Source organism: Natator depressus, chromosome 9, assembly GCF_965152275.1.
Source record: "Natator depressus isolate rNatDep1 chromosome 9, rNatDep2.hap1, whole genome shotgun sequence".
Lineage (NCBI taxonomy): Eukaryota > Metazoa > Chordata > Testudines > Cheloniidae > Natator > Natator depressus.
In genome coordinates, this window is record NC_134242.1 from 75990307 (window position 1) to 75997574 (window position 7268).

The following is a 7268-nucleotide window of genomic DNA, read 5'->3' on the forward strand; positions in this document are numbered from 1 at the left end:
CAAAAATAGGACAGTGTGGCAGTAAAACCTCTGAGATTGGCAGGGAGGTTCAGCAGCCGATGTAGGAGCTGAGTTGTTAATATTTATTGTTTGTGCATGGATAGGGGGGACACACACACAAGGAGAAGTCCTTATCCGGAAGTTACTGTTTACAGTCTCACCAAGATGCAAGCTGTAGAAGAGAAGGAAAGGTGAGGGTGACAATAACAAGAACTCGAGATTACTATGTGCACATCTTGATGGTTCTGAATAAATTAAATATGTATTTGCTCATAAATAAAGAATATCTACTCTCTCCACCTGTCCCTCAATCTAGCCATGATTAATGGGTGCATTTCACTAGGTCAAGCCTTGAGGGATTTGAAGGAGGAGAACCAGGAGATGGCTTTACAAATTAGCTCAGGCAGGGTTGAAACTACTTGTAAATTTTTTTTTAACTGATTGAATTTCAAGTTGATGGTGTCTCCTTGAGGGATTTGGCCACGGCCACACTGTGAACGGGAACTGAACTCTGGCAGTTCCTAGCCCCCAGCCCTGTGTTCCAGTGCGTTTGTTCTTAATAATCCAGTGGCCACTGTTGCCTCTGAGTGTTTTATTCCAGGGCTGACATCATTGTGGCTCTGGAATAAGTTTAGAAATGATGGAAACAGCATTATGTCATGGTTTAACGGTTGGTGTGAACATCAGAGCCAGTGGCAATAGGACACGAAGTCAAGGATTGCTCTTCTTGGCCTTTGCTCTGTAAGATAAAATGATCCTGCAACCCTACACAAATACTTGCTTTGTGTTTTCAGCCCTTCTGCCCTCTCCTTCTCTCCTGCCCCCACTTCCTCTGACCCACACCTTGTCACAGGTGTCCATTGTGGGCCAGGTATTGTAAGATAGCTCAATGATGCATTAGAGCATTACTACTATGGATTCATATGCTCATGACCTTGTGGTACAAAGACTTTAAATGGAGCTAAAAGCAACAGGTGTCGATGTCCCATTAGATTGCCTGGTAAATGTTTTGCATTCTTCCTGAAAGGAGATTTCAGAGTTAAGCAATTTAGGATTACAGCATGTATGCATTGGCTGCAGCATAGAAACTCAGAGTATCTCTGTCAATGGGGCCATGTTCTGGCCTGTATATGGGACATGTAGAGGATGGAAAATTTCCCCTTCACCATCTTTTTATCATGGACAAAAATACAAGGGCGGGGACAGTGGGCAACACATCAAACTCCTGGACATTTCTTTGCATATTAAATAGGAGGAAATAGCTCAACGATACAACCGGTTGGCAATTATCAGTGCCATACCTTGAATGGATCATTATTTCTGGGGGCAGATCTTGGAGTCCAACTTCTGCCGTGTTTGAAAGATGTTTTAAAAATACATTGTATTTATACATTCCCCCCCCCTTGGATCTAGTGAGGACTAGAGACCTGGGCACCCCTTTCCCTCTGCTGTGACCCCAGTCTCCAGGTTACCTACAGTGTAGCTCAGTGGCAATTCCCACCCCCGTTTAAACAGCAGGACTATCCAAATATATGAGTCAATCAAAAACATAGAGACCATCTCACTGAGCCTCACCAGCAGGGGGAATCCAGCCCCCTGGGAAAGGCAGAGACATGTGGGGCCAAATTACAGCCAAAAGCACCAGCTCTGGCCTGTGTTACTAATAAAAGCAAGCTAAATCCCCACCTTAAAGGGGGCAGAAGGTAAATGAGAGAAGCCCAAAGATCCCCTCTTTTGGATCTGGGGCTAGGAGTTTGGGCTCCCCAGTGAGTCCCCTCCTGAAACTCAGCATAGGGATTCCTCGGAATCTGATTGAATGTGGGAAAGTCCTGCTACTGGCCATTGACTTCTCAGTGTTACCTCCTTCCACTTTCTTTTCCTAGAGACAAATCCTTTGCTCTACCTGTTTGACTTGCTTAGGATATTAGGAGCTGCTAATTGTTTCATAACTGTATGAGGATCAATCTGCTGAAATTTAGTGTGATTAGGAGAGCCTCTTGGGGACACCTACCAGGGATGCGTCAGACCGGCTTGGGGAGAGCTCTCAGCATGCTGCCAACAAAAACATTCCCAATGTAATCCCGTTAAAGCACCTTTCCAGAAGCTGTGTGAAGGAAAGGGGCTGCAAAGCAGCTTCCACCATCATTTTGGAATCCATAACACTGGCACAAGATATATACACAAGCACTGAGAACAGACACACTATACACAATACACAGCCCTAAAACTGATTGATTGATTGAACTTCCTCTATGCCTATCACCAAAACATCTGCCCACAGCATGACCTAACTCAGCATGATGCTGCAGTTAGTCTCACAGCACAATAAACCCCTTTCCTTCTGCACTGGCCCATACCATCCATAAAAAGAACCAGCAATTATCCAGCCAGGCAAATGCTTGACCATTGACTGCACAATGAAGCTCCAGCTCTGATGGACTGAATTCCAGAATGTGGCACACCACATAAAATACCCTCCTGCCTCTAGTAGTACCCCAGAGTGCACGCTGGGAAAATTATAGCTAAAGCACCTCAACTATCTCAGCCACAGCACTGGTGCAGGGGATCAGAGCAGGTCCCAAACCACAGCAGGCTTCCTGGATCAGAAGCAGCACCTTGAATTCCACTGCTACAGTGAGTGAGGCCCTGCTGAGAAATGTACACAACTGAGTAAAACCATGCATATAAAACTCAGGGAATTTAGCAAGACAAAAAGAGGTGGGGAAAATATAAAGGAAGGAATGCCTTCACTGCAGAGTTAACTTGGGCTCTTATCCACCGTAGATTCGTTTGATGCCTTGGTGCAAAGCAGGGCTGAGGGGAAGGATTCCCACTGGAACAGATGGGCTGTGATGGAGCCAGCAGCCTTGTGAAGTCAAATGCTAATATCTTTTGGAAATATTCCCAATTAAGACCTCTGCCTTGGGCTTTTCCACTCTCTCCCTTGTTTTGCGATCACCGCTTTAAATGGAAGGGATCTTCTCTTTACTGGCCATAATTAGATGGGTAGTTTATATCTTCCCCCTGACCTCCTTTTGACTTGCCATCATGTGAAACAAAATGATGATAGAGCTTGGATTGCTGACCTTCCCCAGTTAATTCCCTGTGATGAAAAGGCATTTAGTGCTTTGTGTCTGAGTAATGGTCCATGAGGAAGGTACCTACTGGGGAGGGGATGAGGTCACTCCCAAATCCCAAAGGGAGATAAAAGAGGCTTAAATTAAGAGAAAAAGAGAATATCTAGCTGATACTATATTATTGCTGGAATCAGTTGATTTCCATCTCATTAGCTTTTCTGCTCCTGGGCTCTCCCCGATGATTAGGTTTTGAACCACGTGGCTTTCAGCAAACCCTGGTAAATTGTGGAATGACTTTTCAGCAGAGGGGAGGGAGAAGGGACCCAGGAGGGGAGTGGGAGAGTCAAATGGAGGAAAACTGCTTCACACAGCTGCCCAACAAAGGCACAGCTGGGATGCCTCTGCAAGGACCCCTTCACATGGAGGCCAGTAGATACCCTCCTGCATATGGATTTCTGCTTCACTGTGTTCCAGGAGGAGGAGGAGTCTGGTCCATCTCTGCACCTCAGATCAGGGCACAAGACAGAACCAGTTTTCATTTACCATGTGTTCTCTGACAGAACATTGCCAGTATCTTGCTTTGGGTTCTGAGGTTGAAACAGAGGGTTGAGTGCTCTGTATCGGGGAGAACGGCCTTTTCTTTTCCTGTGCAGAAGGGACTTGGAAAATCCTCCCTGAGCATCTCTGAATGGGGAAGATTTCCTGCTGGTGAAAGTAGGTTTGTGCTGCATATTTCGGAGAGAAAGAAGTGCCATGCAGTCTGGCTGGAGGATTTGGCCTGTCCCGTATTCCTGGAGCTCTAAATTCCACGTTAAAGATCAGACTCTTACCAGAACTGGGGCTAAGATGCCTATTTATTTTTTAAATCCATATGTTTTTCAGCGAAGCATCTGAGCAAACAAAGTAGCAGTGGCCACCGTCTCCTGCCTTCCCTTCTTGCCTTGCCTGACTCCTTTCTAGTGTGTGGTCATCATGGAACCCTACAAAACTAGCCTCAGACACAACAGTGACATCAAGTGACATCAGCTACAGCAGGAAAGGTTTCTTGCCCTCTTCACTGCCCTGCTTTGCTTCAGATGATGGCCAGAAGGGAGAAGAAACAGAATGGGAAAGATAAAGAGACAAATCAGCTATTATGGCTTTGATTCTCAGACTGGTATTGTCTCTGCTTGCCTGCGACTGACCTAGATGGAGCTCCAGCACATACATCAGTGCATCCTCTCTTCTTCCTCCATCTCCTAGCTGTTTGGATCAAGATACAGCATAATGGGAAGGGACCATCCATCCATCCATTGATTGCTCTTTCTTATGAAAGATTAAGACATTGGCTATGTTGCCAATGGCTGTGTGTGGTCTGCTGGCCACATTTCCTTGTTAGAGGGAGTGAAACCTTTTCAGCAATGCAGAAAAGTTCACCTGTGAAGGAAGCCCTGATGGAAGGCCCTGGAAGGTATCCCTGTGCATTTCCTAATCCAGACAGACCCAAGTGGAGTTCAGAGAGCCTGGTAATACCATAGCACCGGGTTTCCTTATTGCCCTGGACACATTCCAGGCACTTCAGCCTCTTCTACATTGTTAATTATCTTGTATGTCTCTCTCAGAAGGGTGGCAACTCCTCTTGCCTCTTGCAAGCCATGAAATGTGCATCATCTAATCTGTGATGAAATTCACTGGCTGGTTTCAGATGAAATGCATGGAGGCGTGCTTGGGTGAGATCTGCTTCTTCTCACCGTGGAAAGCATGGGGCAGCAGAAGGAGACTGCCGAGGAAAGAAGAGCTGGCTAGGTGCTGCACAGCAGGAGAAACTCAGGGGAGTCCCAGGAGATTAGCCAGAGGGAGTCAACTCCCACAGAAATCCAGAGCCCTGAGGCAGCTTTGGCGTAATTTCTGGCTGGGAGCTGGTGGTATAATCATCATAAAGAACAACACATGCACTGTAGGTTCAGGAAACAATTCTCTTTACATTAGTTTGTAATAGCCTCAGCATCCTCCACCCAGCTCAGTTACTTCTTATCAATCCAAAGTCTCCTCAGGGCACCCCTTCTATTTAACGATGTGTGCTGCTGTCATTTTCTCCACTTAATGTTTGGGCTGCAGTTGGGCATTGCCCTGTGTTATCTACGGACTTGAGTGTTGTCATTGTGTGTGAAATCTTTTTCTCCACCTTGGACCAGTTGCTTCTATAACTACTTTGAATTCAATGTGCTTACGCCCAACACAAATCTGGTCCATGAACTTCAGCCTCTTCTGGGAGCTATGGGAGAGAAACTGGTCCCTTAATTCCATGACACATTGGGTAGTACACATGTAAGCAGAGTCAGGATGGGCTCCACCCTGACATCTGGTGGTGAGGTGTGGCAAGTAGTGGAAAAGAACTTCAGGGGCTGATCTCAATTTGCATAGGCACACCCACCCCGCCTAGAATGAGGCCATAACTGCCCAAATGGTCACTTTGGCTGTTGTGGGATCCCCAGTGTCTTTGTTATTGGGGCGGGAAGAGTAAATTGTTATTACCCTGATTATGGGAACTGTGCTTGGAACTGTACTTGGCCTTTTGTTATGATGGAGGGACTCACCATCAACTGAGTAGCACTCGCTAGGCAAGGGACATGGGTTCCAAAACTCTGTGAAGGGAGAGAGACTTGAGACAGGTATTAGTACCTGGTGGTGTGGGCCCCTTTGTGAGGGCCTGAAGCACCAATTGCACCTCTGTCTCTCTCCACTGTGGAATGTCAGAGCTAATTTTGGGTCTATTAAGAGTCTTGCTACAGGTACTGTGCTGCATTCACTTTGGCCTTATGGTGCACCAGCACTAAGGTCCCCACTACTATGAGCTGAAATCACTGAGAGCTGAAATCACTGAGCACTGTGTCAAGTAGTGGGGAGCCGGAAGATCTAGAGTGCAGTGGTGCTGTTCGTGAGACGGCGAGCTGTGCAGAGCGGAGCCGTTTGCGAGATGGCTAGCTGAGCAGAGCTGTTCGTGGGACAGCGGTGTGTTCGCGAGATGGCGAGCTGAGCAGAGCTGTTCGTGGGACAGCGAGCTGTGCAGAGTGGAGCCGTTCGTGAGACAGCGGTGTGATCGTGAGACGGCGAGCTGAGCCGAGCTGTTCGTGAGATGGCGAGCTGTGCCGAGCGGAGCCGGTCGTGGTGGAGCGGAGCCGTTCGTGAGACGGCGAGCTGAGCAGAGCTGTTCGTGAGACGGCGAGCTGTGCAGAGGGAGCCGGTCGTGGTGGAGCGGAGCCGTTCGTGAGACAGCGATGTGTTCGTGAGACGGCGAGCTGAGCCGAGCTGTTCGTGAGACTGCGAGCTGTGCCGAGCGGAGCCGGTCGTGGTGGAGCGGAGCCGTTCGTGAGACGGCAAGCTGAGCAGAGCTGTTCGTGAGACGGCGAGCTGTGCAGAGTGGAGCCGGTCGTGGTGGAGCGGAGCCGTTCGTGAGACAGCGTAGCAGAGCAGAGCCCTGTGGGGCAGTCAGCTTCAGGACACGTAAGGTACCCCTTACCTCTTTCCCCCACACACAGGCACATTTTAGCCAGACTGGGGAGTAACACTCTGCAGATGAACTTTTGAACTCTGGGGCTGGACTTTTTGGATTTTGGGTGATTTGAGGATTGCTGGACTCAAGAGACATTTGGGTTCTGGGACTCAAGAACCCGAGGGAAAGGATGTGGCCCAATTTTCTGGGGTGGGTCTTTGCTCATGGTTTGGTTAATGAACACTAGTTGTGGTGTTTTCCCAATTTAATGCTGATGTCGTTTACCTCATGTTATTAAAGATTCTCTACTACACCGAGACTCCGTGCTTGCGAGAGGGGAAGTATTGCCTCTTCGAGGCGCCCAGGGGATGTGTAAGATTTTCCCAGGTCACTGGGTGGGGGCTCGAGCCAGTTTTGTATTTGCTTTGATGAGAGGGAACCCCTGTGTACTGAACCCGGCCCTTGCTGCTATCAACTTGGCCTGGCAGAAGGGTTACATTTTTGGGGGCTCGTCCGGGATAAGACTGGGTCAGTACCCTTCGCAAGCACATCTTAGGTGAGTCATTAAATTGGGAAAATCCAGCATCTGGTTGTTGTTGTATTGATCTGTTATATTTGGGAAAGAAATTACAGTTTGTATAATGGCTCTACATTTGCTAGAGGATTGGTGCAGGGGGATGAATATTAACCCTAGGAACTGTGTCCTGGTGACCGGGGTG